This window comes from Oryctolagus cuniculus, chromosome 1 (assembly GCF_964237555.1).
Source record: "Oryctolagus cuniculus chromosome 1, mOryCun1.1, whole genome shotgun sequence".
In the NCBI taxonomy this organism is placed as follows: domain Eukaryota; kingdom Metazoa; phylum Chordata; class Mammalia; order Lagomorpha; family Leporidae; genus Oryctolagus; species Oryctolagus cuniculus.
The window spans coordinates 72,034,057-72,058,887 of NC_091432.1; the positions used below are offsets into that span (position 1 = coordinate 72,034,057).

General features: G+C 37.5%; 1 long non-coding RNA gene across 4 annotated transcripts in view; it reads left to right on the forward strand.

Annotated features, from left to right (window-relative positions):
• Positions 1-3,749: 3,749 nt before the first annotated feature.
• The window catches only part of LOC127483689 (uncharacterized), a 108,789-nt gene continuing 87,707 nt past the window's right edge, over positions 3,750-24,831 (forward strand). For 2 of the 4 annotated variants that reach the window (XR_011384736.1, XR_007910186.2), the window contains exon 1: positions 3,750-3,967. This is a non-coding gene — a long non-coding RNA (uncharacterized lncRNA). Of the gene's footprint in view, positions 3,968-9,091; positions 9,559-24,831 lie in introns of those variants that run through there. The other 2 variants (XR_011384735.1, XR_011384734.1) reach the window with 2 other exon arrangements.

The window sequence follows — 24,831 nt, forward strand, 5'->3', positions numbered from 1 at the left end:
TTTCTTTGAATACAAAGGGCAATATTATATTACTTTAAACAAATTTTCTTCAGAAATTCTAATAAGCATTTCCTTCTTAATGAGGGATTAAAGTTTAGAAAATAGCATCTATCAAGGAAACATAAAAATTACTCTTAAATAATTGAGTTGAACAAATAGAAATAATGATATTGATGATGGTGGTGACAAGATGATGATAAAGATGAAAACTGTAACAATTATGCAAATTAAGTACAAAATGTTTCTTTTAAAAAATGAGGATATTTTGCAGTAGCTGGATTTTATGAAATGTATGAGAATGAGTAAAAATGGATACATATTGTCTCTTATTTTCATGAAATAACATACAGGTATGGTCATATATGAAATGCTTTGTCCAAAGCCGAGGAGTAATTAAATGTTAAACTCCAGTTCTAATTCATTCATTCACCAGTTTAGGCAAACAATGAATAGTTGTCACATTGCCATCAGTATCTGAGCATTAGTGACTCAAAGTGATTCAAAAATGTGAGTGATTCAAGTGAGCAAGACAGTGGATTAACATGTTCATGATTTAGGAAACAGGAGTGTAAATAATTAAATCAAAAACCAGCACAGAAGTGTGAGGACAATAATAGAAGAATTTATAAGATATTATGGATGGGGTGATATCAGCAAGATGTTGGAATAGAAAGGCCTCACTCCCCCAAAGAAACACACATTTTATAATGTCTAGCCCAAATGTTTTTATGAGAATTCCAGAATCCAAGGAATCGAGTAACCAAGGAAAACAAAAATCTCTGAACTGCATTCAAATGTAAGAAGGATACTAATTCTATTTCATCTTCATCAGCTCCTCCACTAAGTCGGCTTAGCTAAGTACTGAGGTATTAAGCACAGCTCTTAACTTCTCTGAGTGTGTTTTGTGTCTGTGTGTTGGGAGGGGGGAACGGGGGTGGCAATGGAGTACTGTCCAATGTTCCAGTCTCACTCAGAGCATAAATGGAAAGAGAAAAATTTGGATGTCAGGGGACATGCTAAGAACAAAGCAAAGTGAAGGCCAGTTCGCCGGGGTCAGCACAACTTTTTGTGATTAAGAGTAGGTGTCATTTGAGGCTTCTCCCCTTGGGCGGGAGGTAAAGAAATGGAGCTTGGCTTCCATATTTCAGTTTTGAGGGATTCTTCCAAGGGAGTTGTTTCTTTCTCACCTATCATGACACACTGATAGTATGCAACACACTTTAGATGTCAAAGGGCCACTGAGAATGGGAATTGGACCATTATATCTTCCCCTACCTGAATCCCTCTCTTCAGCTTAGCATTGTACAACTGGTAGTGACCCCAGTTTGTATAGATAATAGGTTCTCCTTGGGAAGGGAAAGAAAAGACTGAAATAAACATTGAATGTTCAGAATTATGGGGATCCTTCCTGAGGGATTGATTTATTATAGACACTTGGGTGCCATCAAGACAACAAAAATGACAAAATAAAATATGTGGACATTGTTCAGCTGTACTAGAAGACCCAAGTTACAAATTACAGACAACAGAAGGGCTACGATTATACCTCCCTGAAAAAGAAATAAGCAAATACCTCTGGTTAGGAATTTATGCATACAAGTCCAGGTAGGACATAACCACAGAAACTATTTGAGGTGCTATAACACCTCTGTCTAGATTACTGGTGAAAATCTCTCCCATATAAAGTCATTCCATGAAGCCTAAGATAGATGGCTGATTCTCCAAATGCGCAGACACCAATGTAAATGGTCAAGGTTGACCTAGAAAGAGAAACCTGATCCAAATGAAGGAACACAATCAATTCATGAAATTCAGCTATAAGTAAGAAGGTACATGAAACACCTGGCAGAGAATTCTAAATAATAACCATCATAAAGACCCTCAATCAGCTACAGAAAACAATGCATGAGTAAAATATCAACAAAGAGATGGACAGAAGAAAGCAAACACAGAAATACTAAAAAGCTGAATAAAATAATGGAACTCAAAAAATCACTATGAAGGTTCAATATCAGACTTGATCAAGCAGAAGAAAAAAAAATCAATAAACTTGAATACATGTAATTAAAAATAGAAAATCAGAGAAGCAACAATAATGAATAAAGCTTGAGAGAATTATGGGACATCATCAAGCTGACCAGTGTACACATCATAGAGGTTTCAGAAGGAGAAGTTAAAAAGAAAGATTCAATGCTTACTTAAAAAAAATAATGGCCCATATCTTTCCAATGTGAGGAAATAAACAAGCATCCTGATTCAGGAATCCAAAAAGTTTCAAAGTAGGATAGACTTAAAGAATTCCATACAGAGACACAATTAACAAAGTTTTCAAAAGTTAAGATCAACTAAAAAGTTCTGAAAGCAGTAGAAAAGAAAACATGACTTGTCACATACAAGAATACTTTTCAAAACTGATTGAAGTTTTGAACAGAACCCTTGCAGGACAGAAGACACTGTTCAAATTTAAAGAGAGAGAGAGAGAGAGAGAGAGAGAGGAGTCAAGAAGTCAAGAATATTTTATTGTATTTGGAAAAAACATCCTTCACAAATAAAAGACATAAAAAAGACAATAAAATATTGATTAAATAAAGAAGATACAAATAATCAGAAAGACAACCAGTGTTCATAGACTGGAATATTTAATATTTTGGTAAATTGTCTATGGTTTCCAAAGTATTCAGGTGTAACACCATCCATATCAAAATTTCAATGTCATTTTTTACAGAGATAGTTAAAAACCTTTAATTTATGTAGAACCATAAAAGACTCCTAACAGATAAAACAGTTTTGAGAAAGAAGAATAAAACTGAAGGCATCACACTTATGGATTTCAATATGCATTACAAAGTTGCAGTAGACAACACAGTTTGATACTGGCAAACAAACAGATGGATTTGAATATAAAGCCCAAATACATTCTTGCATATACAACAGCATCAACAGGATGCTTATACTAACAGTGAGAAAAGTATAACATCTTCAAAAAAGTGGCTCTTTTAATAGTGGGCACTAAAATTAAATAGAATAAATAAAAAAGAATTGCCCATGTATTTTAGTTTTGCTGCAAATACAGTGTTGGGTGAAACTTTTATTTTAAATCTTTGTCAAACAAATTGAAAGGAACTATACTACTACTATAGTCTTAAAGATTTTGTGATGGCTTTAAAATTTCTGTAAGTGAAGTTGAAAATTATTTCATTGATTATTGTTATAGCCCTTGTTTATTTTCATGCTGGACTATGGTCTGTTTTCTTTTTATCTGTTGATCTCTTTATTTAGTAGAGCCATTAAGGCTTTGATTATAATATAAAAAATTTCATCTCAAAAACAAAGTAAAAATTTGAACAATCTCACAAAAGAAAACATGAGTGACATCTAAAAAATTAAGTTATCTGTTAAATGATTTTTTCTTCTAATAATTTGAGATTTTATGTTATTGAAGAACTTAAACTAGGAGCATTGGTTATCATTTCTAAACTATTAATGCCTTGCACTCTGCAGTTGGTACAACAATTATGTCTCCTTTTTTTCCCACTGTTCTATCAGTGAACAGGCTGTGAATGTTCTAGGTTTATATTAGTTGTTGTGCTCAAATGCTGTATTTCAGTCTGTTCTACCTTTCTCCATTTTGTATGAAACAAAGGAGTACAGAGGGAAGGAATTCAGAACAGTGAATCCTTCTGAACAATCTAGAATGAGATCATAGTTTCTTTATGATTGGGAGTCATTGTGTGGATTGCTTTCTCAGTGGGGAGGGGGTCCTTATAAAACTTAATTGTGGGCCGGCACCGCGGCTCACTAGGCTAATCCTCCACCTTGCCACGCCGGCACACTGGGTTCTAGTTCCTGTCGGGGTGCCGGATTCTTTCCCGGTTGCCCCTCTTCCAGGCCAGCTCTCTGCTGTGGCCAGGGAGTGCAGTGGAGGACGGCCCAAGTGCTTGGGCCCTGCATCCCATAGGAGACCAAGGTAAGTACCTGGCTCCTGCCATTGGATCAGTGCGGTGCGCCAGCCACAGCGCGCCAGCCGTGGCGGCCATTGGAGGGTGAACCAATGGCAAAGGAAGACCTTTCTCTCTGTCTCTCTCTTTCACTATCCACTCTGCCTGTCAAAAACAAAACAAAACAAAACAAAACAAAACAAAACTTAATTGTGCAAAGGAATGAAATGGACACTTTGGGATATGATTGTTATTTTTAAATAAATAAATAAATCTTTAAAAATAAATAATAAAAAAGAGTAAAGGACTTGAATAGAAATCTATCCAAAGAGTAAATATAAATGGCCTACAGGCATAGGAAAATATATTCACTTGACTAGTTATCAGGGAAAAGCAAATTTAAAACTCAGTGAAACATCATTATACCTGATAGAATGGCTAGTAGAATGAAAGAGTGAGAAGTGTTGACAAAGACATGGACAAAGTGAAACTCTCATGCCCTGTTGGTGGTAATGTAAAATGATGCAGACACTGTGGAAAATACTATGGAAGTTGCTCAGAAACTTAAAAATTAAGTTACTACATGACACAGAGATCCTTATTCTGAGGATTTATCCAAAAGAATTGAAATTATGACTTTGAAGAGATATTTGGATTCCCATGTCTGTTGTAGTGTTATTCACATTAGCTAAGATGTGGAAGAACCTCTGTACTGTCTATCAGTAGAAGTATGGATAAAGAAAATGTGGTATAAACACACTTATACATACAATGGAATGCTAATCAGCCTTAAAAGATAAAATCCTGCAATATGTGTCAACATTGATAAATATGGTGAACATCATTATAGGTGAAGTAATTCAATCACAAAAAGACAAAAATGGCATATTCCTCTCATTTGAAGCATATAAAGTAGACAAATTCACAGATACATGCAATGGAGAGCTTGGAGTTAGAAACGAGAAGTTGATATTCAATGAGTATAAAATTTCACTTATGCAAGATGAAAATTATCTAGAGATCTGCTGTGCAATTTTGTATAACACTTTTTAAAAAAATATATCTATTTATTTGACAGGTAGAGTTACAGGCAGTGAGAGGGAGAGGGAGAAGGACAGGTCTTCCATCCACTGGTTCACTCCATAATGGCTGCAACAGCTGGAACTGGGCAGATCTGAAGCCAGGAGCCAGGAGCTTCCTCCAGGTCTCTCACAAGGGGCCCAAGCACTGGGGTCAGATTCACTGCTTTCCCAGACCATCAGCAGAGAGCTGGATTGGAAGTGGAGCAGCTAGGACTAGAACCGGTGCCCATATGAGATGCAAGCACAATAGGCGTGGATTAATCTACTGTGCCACAGCACTGGCCCCTGTATTATACTTAATACTACTGTACTGTATACTGAAAAGTGTTAAGAGATTAGACTTGAGGCTTAATTTCCTACCACAATAAAAGAAGGAAAAAAATATACTGTTGGTCTGAAAAGAGCAACTTATTTTCCCAACTTTTTTTCAATGTGATTTTCCATAAGTGGTCTGTCAACTAAAGTGCTTCACTCTACTAAATTAGATATATGTGGGCCATAAAATTAATAATTTAATATTGTTCTTAACACTTTTGACTATTTTATATCTTCCATATTATATATATATAGATAAGTCAGCAGAGCTACAAATCTAAAGAACACTTTCAGGTATGTTGGTATTTTCCATATTCTTTCAAAACACAGTGTTCTAATGTTGGAAAAATAGGAATAAACATACTATGAATTAAACATAGTATTAATTTTTCTCTTTGTACTTTCAGTTGATAAACCTTCTCTCATTTCCTTAAGTAATGAGCTGCTTTTTTGGAAAATGTATCACTTAGAAGCATATAAAACCTAAGTCTAAGGGGATCAATGTTGCTGGAAGCAAGCCTTAAAACTAACAATAATGAAAATCACACAAATAAATGTGAACAGAGCATCAGGAATCACTATGTTTATGAGATGATCCAGCACTATATAAAATTAGCAAAAGAATTTTAAACAGAAATTAGAGTATTTTTAGAGGAAAAACCATATAATTCAAGAAAAAATAGAATTTAAGACTCTAATTAATTTACGCTCAGGGATTTAAGAATATTTTACTCATAAAATTGGAACTGGTATGACGTGGAGGGGGAAATGCAAGCAAGAAATCACTCCTAAAGTTTAAAAATGTAATTAAAAATGTGGAAATCAATAGATTATCCAAAATATAAAAGTAATATATAGTGACAGCAAAACAAATAGAAGCAAAATAAAGAAAAAATTATGAGATAGTGGAACATAATAAGAGATAATGTAAAATACTATAGAGCTTCAATCCAAGACATCTAACATGATGTCAATAGGATTCATTAAAAGTAGCAATAGCAAAAAATACAAAAAATGATCAAACAATAAGGGTTGAATAAACAGATAATTGAACCAACAGAATTGGTGAATACCTATTTATGTAAATAATTTTTTTTAAAATCTCCAACTTCATTGTATCCTTGTGCTTTTCAAAACACAGATACTAAATGCTTCCCAAGGGATGAAAGGAAATAACTATAAAAAATAAAGTAATGAAAGTTAAACTTTTATTAGACTTTAATTAGTGGTACTGCATGCTAGAATACAATAAGAGGGTATTGTCTTTAATATTTTTCAGCAAAACGACTACACCTAGTTCTTGAAACATCATTGAATATCAATGCACCCAGATGATAAATCAAAATGTTTATACATGAAAGAATTCAATTATATTTCATAATGCACTTCTTTGAAAGTTTCTTTAAGGCACACTCTTTTATCTATATAGAAATAAGAACAAGTAAGTAAAATGCAGGACCAAATAAAACGATGGATTCGGGGCCCATTGTGGTGTAGTGGGCAAGACTGCAGCAGGGGATGCCAGCATCGCATATGGGTCCCGGTTGGGTTCCCGGCTGCTTCACTTCCAGTCCAGCTCCATTCTAATACTTCTGCGGAAGCAGCAGAAGATGCCCAAGTGCTTGGGCCCCCTGCACCTACTTGGGAGACTCGAAAGCTCTTGGTTCCAGGCTTTGGTCTACTCCAGCCCTTGCTGTTGCAGCCACATGGGGAGTCAACCTGTGAATAGAAGATCACTGTCTCCCTCCTCGCCCCCGACCCTATCCAGTAACTCTGGATTCGGCATAGAATAACAATGAAGGAAAGTCCTGAGACTTCCAAGTGTAAAATAACTTATCAGTAAGTAACTTATCAACGAGTGTAAAAAGTTATCAGTCCTCACTGGAGCAAGAGTGCAAGGAGCTCTAATCATTGTAGCTCAGGGTGAAATAAGGATGGTAAATAGGAGGAGGGGTCACTTAACGAAAAAGCAAGATGAAAATAAAAGTAATGAGGAATTCTGAAAAACAACACTACTGTGATTACTGTGCAAGGCGGCCATGGTCTAAACAGGAAGGTTTATTTAAAAATATTTTAAAAAATAAAAATATTTAAGGAATACAAACTTCATGCATTTCATACATACAAATTTAGTAACATAGTGATTCTCCCCACCCTATCACCCTCCCACCCATACTCCAACCTTTCTTTCTCCCATTCAGGAATGGATTTAAACAACTGATGGGGGGAGGGAAGGAGAGAGAGAGAGAGAGAGAGAGAGAGAGAGAGAGATTGATTCTGAATAAGTTTGCATAGATGTTTTCATTTAGGTGGCACAAGTTACCTTGACATTAGATTCCTACAGAATGAACTTCCCATTTAGTCCAGTGTTGAACCATATGTATTTATTCATTATAATATAAAAGCTCTTGATTTAAGCATTACAATTTTCTCACCTTAAGTGTTCAAACTATGCTCAAAATCACAAAGAACTGATAGTAGTTGTAGGAGATAAATATTAAAAATTTTGATGGTCCAAAAAAAGTGTTAAGATGAATCTTAAAAGCAGAAGACAAAATGGTATTAAGTATTTACATAAAAAGTGATGGAATAGGATGAAGGCTTTAAATGATCATTTTTGGTTATAATAGTAAAAGCTAAGAGGTTGTAATAGTAAAGGTAAGACAATAATGTAAATATCAAGCATTGCTCTTGTCAAGGGAAGCACAACAATCAGGCTTATTGAACTGAATATTTATCTTCAAACTGGGGAGTTAATAGATGTTACCTAAACATGTTTATCTAAAGTTTATGAATTCAGTTAATAAGATAGATTATTTAGTTAGAGAAAGATCACTAGAGGAATTAAAAACAGAAACAATTAAAAAAGTCTGCCTCTTGGTACAGAATGGGTGATAAATCACTTTTTATCATAAACTCTTCTTTACCCTGTGTTATCACAACATATATTCCATTTAGTATTTTCTGAGTATGGTTGACCTTGTGCAACTGAATCTTTAAAAAAAAAGAAAATATTACTCAAGCTGGTTTTTCTCCAGCTTTATTGCAGAGAGCTGGTTTGGAAGTAGAGCAGCTGGGACTTGAACCAGAGCCTATATTAGATGCTGGCACTGCAGACGGTGGCTTTACCCTCTACGCCACAGCACCAGCCCCATGAGAAATACTGTCAATCATATTCCAGACTATGAAACTTAGAGATTGAGCAAATTTTCAGATATCACATAATAATTAAATGGCTTAGTGGGAATATTGCCTGATTTCAAAGCCCATATTTTTATTTTGCTATTCCATTAAAAAATTCTTACATCTGTGTTTTCATTACCCTCTGACCTTCATTAAACATAGCCTTCATCCTAACATTTTTGTGATTCTAGAGTTAGGAAATATTCTTCCAACTCATGCTTACTTTCCTGATACAATGAAGAGAGAATTTCATAATGAGATGAGACATGAGTGTACATTTAGCTTTAACCAGACTTTGGCATAGTTCAAATAAATCGGAATTTTATGTCTACGTGCAATCAAGTAGCAAAGCAGAAGAAATCAGTTCTTATCTAAGTGATCAACTCCCACAGTTTCTATTGTTGTTATGTCCATGTGACATTATTGACTTGGCTGATATTTCTCTTCACACATAAGAAATAATGATTGATTAAAACATAGCAAAGTGGGAATATGACTCAAATTTATACAAAAAAGAACTCATATTTATTAAATATTTTTATGTCCTTAGCACACAGACATATTACACAGGATTATGTCTATTTTACAGATTACAAATAATAAGGCTAGGCAAAGTTAAATATGTTGCCTGTGTCACACAAAGCATAGGCGGTATGACTTAGATAGCAGCTGACAAAGTTTTAGTTTCACTTATAGATTCTTCCACTAGATAGAGACAAGGGACCTACTATGCACAAGGAATTGAATGAAGGTTGAGATTAGGCTAAAGCTGGGAGAGTTAGTTGAAAGAATATGTGTGTGTGTTCTTGTCCTGAAGTGATCTTCAAAATATTAAAGAGATAGACACTTATACCAAGCAGAGTTTCCAATTTTTAATTCTGATTTTGCTCACAACAGCTGCTGTGCTGTTGTTTTGTAGTTTATGTTATTATTCAGTCTATTTTTCAACAATATGAGCATCTTCATCTTCCTTCAGCTGCCTTTCCTTAGCAATCATCAGGTTGAATGTATCACTGTCTCCATGCTTCAGCATTCAACAGGTACTTTTTGCGTTATATATTCAATCCTTAATTATACTTATTTGCCTATATTTCAGCATGTTACTATTGAATCAGCTTGTTCTTGAGGGCATTCTAAAGATCTAGACCTTTACAAAGTGTCACACCCTTGGTGAGTGCTTAATGATAGTTGATGCATACTTGGATCAACTATTTATATTATAATATTTATAATATCAGGCAGATGGCAATTCTGATTAATGTAAGAACCAGTATGATGGATTATGGGAAGAGGAATAAATTCAAAATGAGTTGGTAAAAGGATAATAGATTTTGAGCAAAACTCAAGGATAATGATAGTAGGACAGACAGAGAAATCAAGTTAGAAGTAGAAAAGTTCCATAAAATATTCTTGGTGGAAGATGGTCATGTTACACATTTACTGATATGACAAAAGCACAAGTGGCAGGGGTGCTTTCATCTTGTTCTTTGCTACCTGCCACATTCCCTTTCTTCTCTTCAAAGAACTGTATAATGATGGCTCATTTCATATCTTCTCTTACAAAGAATCCTACTTTGTTTTAGTAGGTATTTGATGTTCCCTCTCACATCACTGGGCCTTTTTAGTAGTCTACTTTTAATTTTCTTGTCTTTATTTTCTCTTTTGCAGTCCTACCTGGGAAGTATAATTTCTGCCTCTCAATCCATCCCCACCTGCTGTCATAGCCCCAAAGTGGACGTTTCCATGCGTCTCCCTCTCTTTCCTGTGTAGTTGCTTATCTACAGCTGTCTCCATTATCTTTTCCTCTGTGTGGCACTTCCAGCCTTAACTGAACAGAATGAAAAATAGTAATTTACTGTTTTCTTTACTTTCATTCTTCTTTCTGTGTCTCTGTCAGTGATAATCTTGTTCATTTCGAGAGCTCACATTTTTAGCATGTTTGATCATGGGTTCAAATATATATCATATAGGTTCTAATTCCACAGGAAATATAAATTGAATTTAGGTAATATTACACAAAATCTATTATCTATTCATTTTTGTAGCCATTATCAAAGGTGAGTATGTACCAAGAGTTCTCTGTTTTGTATACATCGTATTTAACTATAGGTATTATAATAATTAATATTTATTGAGTGTACCTTCTGTCTCTCTCTTTACATATAATCAAGATATACATAATCTCTTTACATAATCAAGATCTTAGTCTTGATTATGAAGTCACTTTTTTAGTAACAAGGAAAATTTAGGTTAAAAGTGCAGTTAACTGTCAAAAAGCCCATATACATCTTCCATAAGAGGAGATAATCTTCCTTAAAAATAAGTGAATATTAAATGTGAAAGAAAATCATAGAGCTGAATTTTTAATATCTGTTTTTTTCATTTTCTATAGCAAACATCTCAAAAGTGCTTCAGTATAATACTACAGAAGAGCATACATCATATTCATAGGATTAAAATGAATGTATTAGTTTTAGAAAACTATCATTAGACAAAAAACATAAACACCTATTTCCAGACATGGAAATACCTGTACAATATAGGAGACAGCCTATATGCAACTGCTAATTATTTCCGTGAAAGGAATAAAGCAGTGTGCACATAATTGTGAACTCATTAAGATCAGCTAGTGTGGGCAATGGCTGATAATTCTCATGAATTTAGTCAGTAGTATAAATTAGATATGAAATTTTAAACAATGACACTTTGCTCTGCTTTCAACATAACAAAACTATTTCACAAACCACAGTTGTATATGTGTGTGGGTATGTTTGTGTGGCAACAAACAAGCCCTGAAATAAACCAAAAATAATGGCACCATCTGATCAATTCTGATGCCTAACACCATAAAACCTTGGAGATTTCCCATAAACCTGCACTACCTATAAAACAGTTTTATCTCTGATTTTTGTGATACTGATCTCTGAATATATGGCTTGACCTTTATGAATATGATAATAATGTGTGAATGTTTCTGAATACCTATATGAATTGATTAGTAGGCATTGAATGAGCTTCATTTTGTGTTATTATCTTTAAGTACTTTAGTATTTTATTTGGCCATCCAGCCAAACTTTCTAAATCCCTTATATGCTTAGCACAGGTCAACTCTTTCATTCCTTTCCTAAATGCTGGGTTCTTATTAATTTTGATATTTTTGATAGATCATACGAACATACATTCTAGGTAGGACAGTGCCCATATTCTAGCTATGCTTTTGAATACATTCAAGCCCCCTTCTCTCTGGTTACAACATTTTAAGAACTCAGCTTTTTTATGAAGTTCTTCCATGTCCTTGCAGCTTAGCTCATATTTAAATATACCATCACTATAATCCCATGATGATTTCTCAATGTGAAAATTTCTCACTATGCCTTGTCATTTTTGGGGTTTTTTTGTTGTTTGTTTTTGGTTGTTTTTTTTTTTTTTTTGGTCTTGTTTGTTGCCATTGGTTGAAACAGTAAGAGCAAATTGTCGCTGGCTCTAGGTCATTAAAGTGTGATTAAACTCAGTGTATGGGGCCCTGTAAAGCACTTTGGAAGGTATGCTAAAAAGTCTTGGCATGTTTTGAAAAGACTACTCCCTTCTTTGACTCCCTGTCTTCTTGCTGAAGAACCTGATGGAATTTTGTCCTGCTTTTTTTCTGTGAGGACCTGGTCAAGTTCCTGAAGGTAAGTTACTTGAGTGCACACCCCCACACACCCTGTGACTAGTTGTCATTGGAGTTTTTTTTTTTTAATATCTATTTATTTATTTTTATGTCAGAGCTACAGAGAGAGAGGAATTCAGACAGACAGATGTTCTATCTGCTCCCTAAATGGCTGCAACAGCTGGTGCTGGACTAGGTTGATGCCAGGAGAGAGGAGCTTCTTCCAGGTCTCCCATGTGCACGTAGAGGCCCAAGTACTTGGGCCATCTTCAGCTGCTTTTTTCAGGCCATTAATAGGAGGCTGGATTGGAAATGGACAAGCCTGGTACCCTCTAAGCCACAATTCAGGCCCCTGTCATTGAAGTTTTTAATTCTTCCCATTTACCCACTCTGAGCATACCATGATTCACCCACTACACTTCAAGCTTCCTGTCCTGCCACTGAGTCCAATAGACATTTCTGACCCTGGGCTTCCACTATGGTAAAAGTTGATTTTCTCTACCTGTCTGCTTCTTCAAGGTGGGGGTAGTGATATGCCCTGTGAACTTAGTTCTCTGATGGACATTAGGAAGTGTTCAGGGTCTGGCACTGTGGTGTAGTAGGTTAAGTTGCTGCCTGCCATGTCAGCATCCCATATGCACATTGGTTTGAGTCCTAGCTGTTCCCCTTCCAATCCAGTTACCTCCTGATGTACCTGGGAAAGCAGCAGGGGAAGATGGTGCTAGTTCTTGGACCACTGCCACACACCTAGGAGATACAGGTGGAGCTCTAGGATCCCAGCTTCAGCCTGGACAAGCTCTGGATTTTGTAGTCATTTGGAGAGTGAACCAGTGGACAGAGAGAATCAATTAGGTGTTTAAATTTTAACTGAAAAGTGATCCCTGTTAGGAATTTGGAAAACATTATGCTGAGTGAAATAAGCCAATCCCAAAGGGACAAATACCACATGTTCTCCCTGATAGGTGACAACTAACTGAGCACCAAAAAGGAAACCTGTTAAAGTGAAATGAACACTATGAGAAACGGTGACTTGATCAGCCCTTGCCCTGACTGTTGATGAGCAGCTTAATATGTTATCCCTCTTAGTATTTTTTTTTGTTTGATCTACTTAATACTTTTGGTTGAATACTGTAATCAATACACAATTCTTCTTAAGTGCTGAAACTTAACTGAAAAGTGATTGCTGTTAAATATGAGTGGGAATAAGAGAGGGAAGAGATGTTGCAATTCGGGACATGCTCAAGCTGACTTACCTCAAACAGTAGAGTTAGAAACATACCAGGGGATTCCAATTCAATCCCATCAAGGTGGCATGTACCAATGCCATATCACTAGTCCCAGTGATCAATTTCTGTTCACAATTGATCATAATGATAGGACTAAGAACCAAAGGGATCACATAAACAAGACTAGTGTCTGCAAATACTAGCTGATAGAATAAAAAAGGGAGAGAATGATCCAACATGGGAAGTGAGATACATAGCAGACCCATAGAATGGCAAATGTCCTAACAGCACTCTGGCCTCAGAATCAGCCCTTAAGGCAGGCACTTGGGGGGTATACCTTCAGAAAAAGGAAGACCATTCTCTCTGTCCCTCTCTCACTAACTGCCTGTCAAAAAAATTAATTATGTTGTTTACTTCAAAATCTCTGCATTCCTGACTGTCTTCAGTTTTGAATCAGTATGTTTTTCATAATCTCTCATGATTTGTTATCTTTCTAGCTCCCCAGCCATGGCAGAAAATCATTTAACTCCTTGTTGTACTGAGTATTATTATTACAACTTCCCATCTCTAGAAAAAAAAAGATTGTCTCTCATGTGTCAAGAAATTTATATTAGCTGAACTATCTTATACCTCTAATTAGATATGAATTATTCCAAAAATAAAGACTCTTCAGGAGTTGGCTACTTCTTTTCCTTCCCTAAAACTTTTATCCTTCCTGAATTATAGAATGAGAATTGTACTAAATTTTATTTGCCTCTTATCTTGTCTTTTTCCCATGAGGAACAAGACCTTATTTCTTATTTATTATTGAATCCTTAGTTTCTAGCATATGTCAGTCACATAAAATGCATAAGATGAATATTTATAATGAGCTACAAGAAAATGCCATATGGGATTACATAAAGCATAGAACTAGGCTTTCTCTTTCTCTCTGTATTCTTAACCCGCCTGCTGAACTTACATGCTTATGCTCTTATTGTAAACTGAAGTTACTAGACTCAGCAGAAGTTGCAAACAGCCAGCCTGCAGGCTGAATATTACCATCAAAAATGTTTGTTTTCATACTTCCAAGCTAGGGAGAAAATGGAGCCAATATTTAGAAAGAAAAAGATTAACACTAAAATTTGCAAATTATTTTAAAGGTCAGGAAGCCTAGAAACACAGATCTCAAACAGATTTTGTTGTCAGTCAAATGAGGTCATACATTTCTCGATCTTTTGACTGTTATTTATAAATTCATTATTATTGAGCAAATTTTTCAACACATCCAATCCTTAATGTACTTACTTATAAAATGGATATAATACTGAGGATTATTGTTACCATCAAGTTAATTAGTAAGATAATACATACAAAGGGTTCCTGTATTATCTGGCAAATGGTAAACATTCAATTAATGAATTAGCAATTCATTATGATTTATTTTTATTGAAATTAGTAACAGGCTTCTGCAGTAAGTATAAATATATGTGTTATTCCCACAAACTGGTTTGCTGGTTCAAGTGGCTATAACTACACTGAATTTGGTTATGTAACAGAGCCTTCTTGTAGGATATTGAAGGCTTCATTCATTCCATTGGCAAAGGCTGTTTCTTCTCCGTACCAGTCTCTATGTGCCATCCAACAAAGCTCTCACATATTTCTCTCCCACTGCTTTGCCAGCTGAAACATAAAAGGGTTCATCTACTCTAAATCTCCATTCACACTGTCCTTCTCTAAGGGAAAGGAGATTCAGAGTTCAGGGCATCAACTATGTGACCTGCACGATAGGTGTAATCAGAAACACTCATGCAGAGTCCCTTTTCTAGTCCTTCCAGTAACTATAGGGTCAACAGCCCCCAGGAAACCTCGACATTAGTGAACACTGTGTATTTTACAGCCCATACAGTTGGATGTGTAAATGAATTAGGAACTTGTGCTTCATGCAACTCAGATATTTTTTAGCTCACCTTTCTTCTTTCTTTTATTTTAAGTAATGTTACTTTACACTATTGTGTGGTGACACCTGTATCCTAAACTACACTAAACCTAAGAATGAAGGGCAAGCATATTCTTCCTTAGTATTCATCACTTTCATTGTTTGGAGCAATGGTTGGGGTACTTGAGCAGATCTTTATTTTGTTATTTATTTATTTGAAAGTCAGAGTTACAGAGAGGTAGAGACAGAGAGAGGTCTTCCATCCACTGGTTCACTTCCCAGATGGATGCAACGGCCAGAGCTGTGCCTATCTGAAGCCAGGAGCCAGGAGCTTCTTCTGGGTCTCCCACACGGGTGCAATGTCCCAAGGTCTTGGGCCATCTTCTACTGCTTTCCAAGGACATAGAAGAGAGCTGGATGAGAAGAGGAGCAGCCAGCACTTGAACTGGCATCCATATGGGATGCCGACACTTCAGACCAGGGCTTTAACCCACTGTGCCACAGCGCCAGCCCTGAACAGATCTTTCTTCACATTTTCTTCACATTACAGTGGCCTTGATATTTAGAATAGTAAAGTAGACAAACCCTAAAATGATGTAGTACTTCTTAATACAATTTCAGTGTCATTCAGAACAAACTCTGAGCATCTAGGTCTCTGTACACAACAAGCTTGAACTGAATTGGTGCTTACGGAAAAGAGGGAAAAAAGATACTTTCCCTTAGATACCTTGGACAAGAGCAGCTGTCCTTGTGTGGGTGAATTGTGGGACCAAGGAGAGAACACACACATCACATCGAATTGTGGGTCACAGAATTTTCAAACACTTGTTCTCAGAAAGAGCTTTATTTTTCTAGCTTGTTCCACTTTCTATCCTGTTTTCTATCCAGAAAGCCTGGGCCCTCAGGCTATGTACATCAGGAAATCGCTAGTGTGATTTAGAACTCTAGGGTTATAAATCTATGCTAAGAAGGAATCTCATAGTCTGAGTGCTCACTTTTGTTTCTTTGCTTTGCTTTCTGGATTTCTCTCACCCAATCTTCCATCTATCTTTGTTCTCAACAAGATGTAAGGGAACTGTCTAAGGCATGTAGAGTCCAGGTTTAACTGAGATGGTGGAGTTTTTGCACTACTGTTGAATTATGGAGGTAGACTATGCTTGGGTAACTAAACAACCATAGGTAAATAGAATGCAAGGATCGGGACGAACATATAACAAAATACTTACTGCTGGACTTCAACATTCAGAGACTTGAGACCATTTGTAAAAACAGTACAGGGATAAGGGGGCAGATAAACCATCTGAGGGAAGTTGATGCCATCAGAGACTATTTTGAATATCATATAAAATATGTCCTTAGAAATTTATAAGGTATTCAATGACATCTTGAAGTTGAACTAAATAATTTTTCTCCCTTAGTCTCTATTTTAATTTTACTGCATATTACTATATTTATATGAAAACAGCAGAGTAATATCATCTTTGGAAAAGTATTTCTGCAATAGATACCTATTCTATTAATTTTTGTTGTTATGGGGCCAGTGCTATTCTATACTTGTGTGACTATTGAATCACACAATGAACACATGAGAAACCAGGCCCTTTATTTACTCAACATTAGCAGTTTCAAAAGACAAATCCTTTCAAGTAAAACAAACATTAACACATGATACATTTGCTGAAGATACGACCCATGCTGCCCAAAATTGTGGGTGCTTCGCGAGGAAAGAAGAGGGCTTATGAAGTGTGGAATTGGGGGCTTCTACTTCCTCAGGAGTGGAGGGGCATTCATTTTATTACTAAATTTTTGTTTCTTTTCTTTTGGAAATTTATTAAGAGAGAGAAGAGCTCATTAGAGCATTTCTCAATATAACATCTGATCAATTGAAATGAACTAAGGCAGAGAATATGGCAGGACGTAAGTTGATGTAGGATTAGGGTTTATGAACTTTTGGGTAATTTTAGTGACTGCAGTTAGTTATTGAGCTGATTCATTTAAGGAAGTTCTGAGATGTTTGGTTGAACCCTCCACCTCACTGTTCAAAGGAAGACACAGAACAACAGTGAGAACATTCAGGAAGTCCTGGGTAGGCAGAGGCCGAAAGTCTCTGTTGTTTCACTCTCTCTAGTGTCTGCATGTGAGGGAAATCACAGCCCAGACTCTTTGAACAGAGGAGTAGCTGATGAAGGGAGCTGGGTGAACAGACTAAATCACATGGGGGCAAGTTGGGAGGAGCATACAAGGAGAAAGGAGTGCATTCAGTCTCTGTGTTCTCCCTCTCTGTTCCTTTAATTTTCAAGGAAGAAAGGACAAGTTGCTAACCTGACACCTACGAGCCCAGTGCATTCATGGAGAGTCATACATAGTTCAAAAGGCTTGCCCACTTTGGGCTTCTCTGTAGCTTTCTCCTTTTTCCTGTGCATGTTAGGTGCCTGAGCTGATGAAATGATGCTAGACCTCTCTTCCCTCATCATGTGTTCCTCAACATGCTGGTTACAGCACTGGGTTCCAGAACCACCTGGAAGATTAAAGACTAGTAGGTCCAGTCATCTTAAGAAGAGATAGAAAGTCTTGGCTGGCGCCATGGCTCACTTGGCTAATCCTCCGCCTGTGGTGCGAGCACCTGGGGTTCTAGTCCCGGTTACAGCAGCGGGTACTAGTCCCGGTTGCTCCTCTTCCAGTCCAGCTCTCTGCTGTGGCCCAGGAGGGCAGTGGAGGATGGCCCAAGTGCTTGAGCCCTGCACCTGCATGGGAGACCTGGAGGAAGTACCCAGCTCTGGGCTTCAGACGGGCGTAGCGCCAGCTGTAGCGGCCATTAAGGGAGTGAACCAACGAAAGGAAGACATTTTTCTGTCTCTCTGTCTCTGCCTCTTTGTCTCTCTCTCTCACTATCTAACTCTACCTGGAAAGAAAAAGAGAGAGAGAGAGAGAGAGAGAGAGAGAGAGAGAGAGAGATTTAAAGTCTCACTTGCTTCTTAGATCTAAGTCAGATGTTCCAACCCGGCCTCAGCAAAGTTGTAAGTAAGGCTTTACGAAGTAACCTAACAAGCTATCACATGAAACTTTGTTTCCCATTTAGCAACTCTTGCATGGATGCCTAGCTAACTCCAAGAACTTTTTTCAGGAAGGCTAACTGGCAGTGTAGCATTACTAAGTTACAGCAAAATGTCCTCGATGGCCCCAAAGTAGCACAAATGGCTGATGTTCCTCGTGTACATATTTGTTATAGATTTAGACTTGGTTTTTCCTATTTTTAGCATAAGGTTTTTCAAACAATTGCTTTAGATATACCTCTTTTGGTAAAGATAAAAACACATATCCTGAGTCTGAACATACAGGCCAAAGCAACCTATTGTTGGAGCAGAGAATTGTCTAAAGCTCATACAACAAACAATGTGACAACAAAAACCATATTACACAATTACAAGATATATCTAATTTGTTTTAATAAGTTAACAGATAAATTACTTACTGATTAGTAAAATTGATTCTGCAATGGAGGCAAGGTATAAGATTTTATAATAAGGCAGTAGGAGTTGAATCCCTATTTCCTATTTACTAGAAGTGTGACCATGGGAAATTGAGTTGAGACCCTTGGAGCCTCACTTCTTCCATGAGGAAAAAAAAATCAACTACCTAATTGATTTAATTTGAGGGCTAAATGATTGTGTGTTATGGTATAATGTGTCAATACAAACTATAAATTTCTAGATGTATTTCCCCTTTTATTGAATTACTTTTTTTACAATATAATACGCCTTTAGCACTCAGCCTATGCTTCCCAGGTGTAGGTTTATTCTCGTTTGAGAAATGTGAGTGTGGTGATGAGCACCGCTTCCCGAAGCAGCATTTTCCTTTGCAGGCCCTTGCTCGTTATGCACAGACACAGTGATTGATTTTGTGTTTGCTTGAAAGAGTGAAGCAGGGAGGCACTTTCCCAAGTTGCCTTACCCTAGAGAAATGAATTCACAGTTGCTTTTGGTTTAACTAATTTCATCTTCCTCTGGGCTGCTCATTTTTGTTTTTCTTTATAAAAATCTCCCATATTTGTCTGTGCCTTGAAGCGATCTCTGCTGTCCAGAACACAATGATGGATTCTAACACAGCAGTGAGAGTTGGAGAGTTTCACATTTTCCTTTGGGAGATCCCATTTGTTGGTAAAACTGAAAATGAAGACATTTTGGGCATTTCCCTAAAGTGTTTCTCTATCAGCCTCATGGCTGGCTTAGTTGCCACACTGCTTGAGTGGAGATCTGTTAATACAGGGACTGGAAAACATCTGAGGGAAGTATTTAAATATAAAGGTTGCGGGAGTGACTTTTATTATTTATAGTGGAACCAGCTCACCATTTGGCACTGTGCCCAATGCCTTCTGAGTGCCGGAAATAGTAATGCCTGATTGCGTATGATAGGCCCTGTCCTCAGGTGTCACTGCCAATTAAAATAATAAATAAACACCACAGCTAAAGAGATTAGATGACAGGATAGTTATCACTCATAGTCAATTAAATGAGGGACCGGCTGAGACAAAGAAGATGAGACCTAGCGACGTATATTTCCCTTCCCTGCAGTGTCATTTTCATTGTTATTTCACCCACAGCTTCAACGGGTACAAAGGAATATTTCGTCACAGCATGGCAGTAACAACCAACTGAGGTATTCTTGTCATCACAGGCCACTGCTTCCTCTCAGTGCTTCCTAGTATGTTGCCCTCATTGCATCTATAGCAAGTTTTGGATGCAAATATTCATTAGCAGAGAGAGAGAACTTCAACTTCTTCCTATAGGAGAAGTCAATAAGTGGTAAATCAATTCAGCACATAAACAAAAGCTATGAGGATATTCCATCTCAGGCTGTGAATAGAAATGGATGTCGTCAAGAACAGGTCTTCAAAGAAGGAGGCACCTTTCTCTGAAGGGAGGAGAGAACCTCCACTTTGACTATGACTTTGTCTAAACAAGATAAGAGTCGGAGAACTCAAGGGGCTTCCATAGCCTTGGAAACTCATGACTGGAGCATAGGGAGATTACTGATGCCATAAACAGGAGTGTCAATTTGTAAAGTCAACAACAGGAGTCACGGTGCACTTACTCCTCATGTAGGATCTCTGTCCTTAATGTGCTGTACATTGAGGCTTAATGCTATAACTAGTACTCAAACAGTATATTTCACTTTGTGTTTCTATGGGGGTGCAAACGGTTGAAATCTTTACTTAATGTATACTAAACTGATCTTCTGTAAAAAAAAAAAAAAGAAATTATCAATTCCCAACTTGACTCTCACTGGGATTAAACATGACAATAGGTCCGATCTGATTTCATCATCATCTAAAAAAAATCATCTATTATTTTTCACTTTATGTTTCTGTGTGGGAGCAAACTGTTGAAATCCTTACTTAATGTATACTAAGCTGATCTTCTGTATATTAAGATAATCGAAAATGAATCTTGATGTGAATGGAAGGGGAGAGGGAGTGGGAAAGGGGAGGATTGTGGGTGGGAGGGACGTTATTGGGGGAAGCCATTGTAATCCATAAGTTGTACTTTGGAAATTTATATTCATTAAATAAAAGATAAAAAAAATGTAAATCACACACACACACAAAAAAGAAATGGATGTCGTCAATCTAAAATACCATCAGGTTCAGCATGTGGTACAGAAGTTAAGAGCCCACTTGGAATGCCCACACCTGATATTGTACTGAGTGGGCTTGAGTCCTGGCTGGATTCCTGATTCCAGATTCATGGTAATGCTCACCTGGAAGGCTAGAGCTGATGGCTGAAGTAAATGAGTCCCTGTCATTCACATGGAAGACTCAGATTGAGTTCCTGGCTCCTGGCTTTGGCATGATGCAGCATTGTCTGTCTGTGGACATTTGGGGATTGAACCAATGGATGAGAAATTTCTTTCTCTGTCGTCTCTCTCTCTACTCCCTCCCAACTACCCTTGCTCTCTCTCAAGTAATGAATCCTAAACATTAAATATATACCAACAGTAATTTTATACTCCATTAAATACCCATTGTGTGACATTTACTATAATAAGGAATAATCGATGGGATCAGCATTTTGTGGAACAGCATGTTAAGCTGCTGATTGCAAGATTGGCATCCTATATCACAGCACTCTTTAAAGACACCACTGCTCTGTTTCTGATCCAGCTCCCTACTAATGCACCTGGAAAGGCAGTGGATGATGGCTCAAGTCCAGGGAAGATTAGGATGGAGTTTTTGGCTTCTTGCTTTGGCCTGGCTCATACTCAGGCACTGTAGCTATTTGGAGAGTGAATCAGATCAGAAGTTAGAAAACCTTTCTCTGTATCTTCTCTCTCTGAGTCACCCATTCAAATAATTTTTAAAAAATCTTTAAAAAAGGAATAACCTGTACAATCTTATTTTCTTAAAATAATTCTCTGTATCAGGTGTTATGCTATTATCTTCATGAGAATTAGTTAATTTAGTTAATTTTCAAAGGTCACAAAATACTCAGTGACCATTCTCCATAAGTAAATTCAAAACAAATTTTATATCAGTTATTCACTTTATGAACCTTAATGTAGCATGCTGTAGTAAGCAGAGACATGATTGTTTATAAATTAAAAATATCAGGAGATTTCTTTGAAAGTATTACCTCTTCATGAATGTGTTTTAACACCATGACTTAAGTAGGAGACCCAGAAGATCATGAATGGAAAGGAAGTGGTTTTACACTGCATTAAATTATTTATTTACAAGCTATCTTCCTAAACACACATGCATGTTATACATGCACATGTACATGTACACATGCAGACTCAAAATTGAGTTGCTCAACCTATATTAATCTCAACATTTAAATTTTTGCCTTAAACTGTGTTCAAATGAGACATATTAAACAAGTATAAAAGAAAAAGGTGGGAAATGAGAAGGATGTATTATTTCTTTGAGGACTTTTACAGTGATAGCAGAATTATAGGTTTCTATATAATCTTATATTCATTGTAATTTTGAAGAAGGTAAAATTACCCCAGTTATAGAAAAAGGAGAACAAATATTCCAAGTAGTTACATCGATGTAAGAGATCACTTAATCATTAGGTGGTAGAACTGGGGCAAGTAACTACTTTTTCAAGGTGCTTAGTCTATGCTTTGTCTACAACATAATGTTGAGCATGTAAATTCTTTGCACCATAGGTCTTACAAATTATGGTTGGCTTACTTCCAACTCTGCTGATATAGTTGCAGATAACTCTTAGGGTTTAATGACTGTGAGTTATCTGCTGAGAAAGAGAATATGGAAAGAGAGCATTCAGGTACAGGGCATTATGATATGTTTGATTTTGCTCTGTTGAGTTCAGGCAACTGTTAGACAAGCAAAGGATTTTCATTTAAAGCTGAAAATATGAATTAAAAATGTAGGAGATAGATTTATACTGGAGGTGGAAGTGTGGAAAATGGAGAACAAAGGTGGTAGTCAAACCTTGGAAGTCAATGAGGTCACAGAAAGAGAAAATACAGGCAAAGAAGAGTGACGAGATCCACCTTATGGAATAAAAGAGAAAGAAACAACTAAAAATATTTTGAGGAAGGCCACTTAAAGAGGGGAAGATCCAAGATGTAAGTACATTAGAAAGAAGAAAAATATTCAAGATAGGAGCAACTGCAATATATTAAAATTAGTGAGGAACCAAAAAAAATGTACATTGCATGCCTCAACTAGAAGTTCTGTTATAGCAATCATTTGAAAGTTTTGAAGCTTTAGGGCTTCCTCAGAATAGTGAAGAGACTGTGGAGTTGAGAGAATGTTTAAGGATATAAATAAAGAAAATGTCAATGTACCCTTCTAAGCATTAATCAACACAAATGAAGTACAATTGATACATGAAACTAGAGTGTCTCTACTATCTTATTCTGAATTATTTTCTTCAACATATTAACCATTACCTGACATATGTATTTATTGTTTGCCTCCTCACAAGTTCACGAAAGGAGGGGATATTTAAATACTATTAAACATTAAGTGTCTAAAACAGGAGTTTATCAAATACAGCCAACATTATCTTATTGAAAAATATATAGAAATACAAGATTGCTGAGTAGGGAAAAGGCTTGTTGATTTTGACCATGGGAAGATAACAGAAGAAAAGGCGAGGAACTTCATCTTCATCTCCAGGGGGCAGCTGGAGAGAAGTTCACAATGAAAATTCTACAGAATGAAGAGAAAATGCCATAGAGCAGCTAGGGTGGAACAATCATGCAGCATCAAGTAGGAGACATGCAGTGACTCAGGCAGCTGGGGACTAGAAAAGGATGCCATCTCCTTAGAGTGAGGTAAGAGGAACCTGTGGTAGCCCATGGCACTGGTGATGTCACCTGAGGGAAAATCTCATGGTTCCCGCTGACTTTGAAGTATTAGCAGGTGACAGGGTGCCCATCTAAGCCCTAGAATGGAGAGCACATTGCTTTCTTTCTCTCTTTCACAAGGGGGCCCAGCAACAAGCAGTGAGAAAGTGCCATATTTATAAGGTGAGTACAGGCTGCTGTGGCCCACTCCTAACTGGAGAATTGTATCAGAGGGATAAATCCATGGTCCCCACTGCCTTTGAGTCTGGCTTGGATGGCTCATGAGGGCAAGTCTCCCAGTTAGGCCTGTACAGCACCCCCATCCCTCACTCTATTACAGTGCCCAGACTCAACTTGCCAAGGCAGAGCACTGACCGACTTCTATCAGGCAGACAGCCAGTTCTTGGAGTGCTGCAGCTCTCTCCATTGAAAAAGAAGGTTTGTGGGGCTGAGAGTGGATACCCTGTACCCTGTAACTGAGGGAACCCTGTGCACTGTGACTGTGGGAATCCTGTGACTGTCTAAGAGAGTGTGGGGGTGTGGCTGGGTCTTTGCCCAATCAGTGGGTTGGTCTGGCTTCAGAGGCTGACTTCCCGGGGTGGGTCATCACAGAGGGTTGTGTGCTCACATTTGAGAAGCACATAGATCTTACGTGTAATTCATGAATCTGTGTGGACATTGTGAATTGACCCTGGACAGTTGGTTCGCCTTGGCAGAGAGGGGATGAGGCTGTGGTCATGTGAGCTGACATGATCATAAGCTCACCTATGCTGACAGTTAAGGAGTTCTTTTTTTGACAGGCAGAGTGGACAGTGAGAGAGACAGAGAAAGGTCTTCCTTTTTCTGTTGGTTCACCCTCCAATGGCCGCTGTAGCTGGCACGCTGCGGCCGGTGCACTGCACTGATCCGAAGCCAGGAGCCAGGTGCTTCTCCTGGTCTCCAAGGACTTGGGCCATCCTCCACTGAATTCCTGGGCCACAGCAGAGAGCTGGACTGGAAGAGGGACAACTGGGACAGAATCTGGCGCCCCGACCGGGACTAGAACCCAGGGTGCCAGTGCCACAGGTGGAGGATTAGCCTATTGAGCCACAGCGCCAGCTGACAGTTAAGGAGTTCTAAAACATCCAAATTGGGTGTTACTCTGGACCCTTGCCCCACCCTCGAGCACTGCCCAGAAACCCTGGTTCTACCTGGCACATGC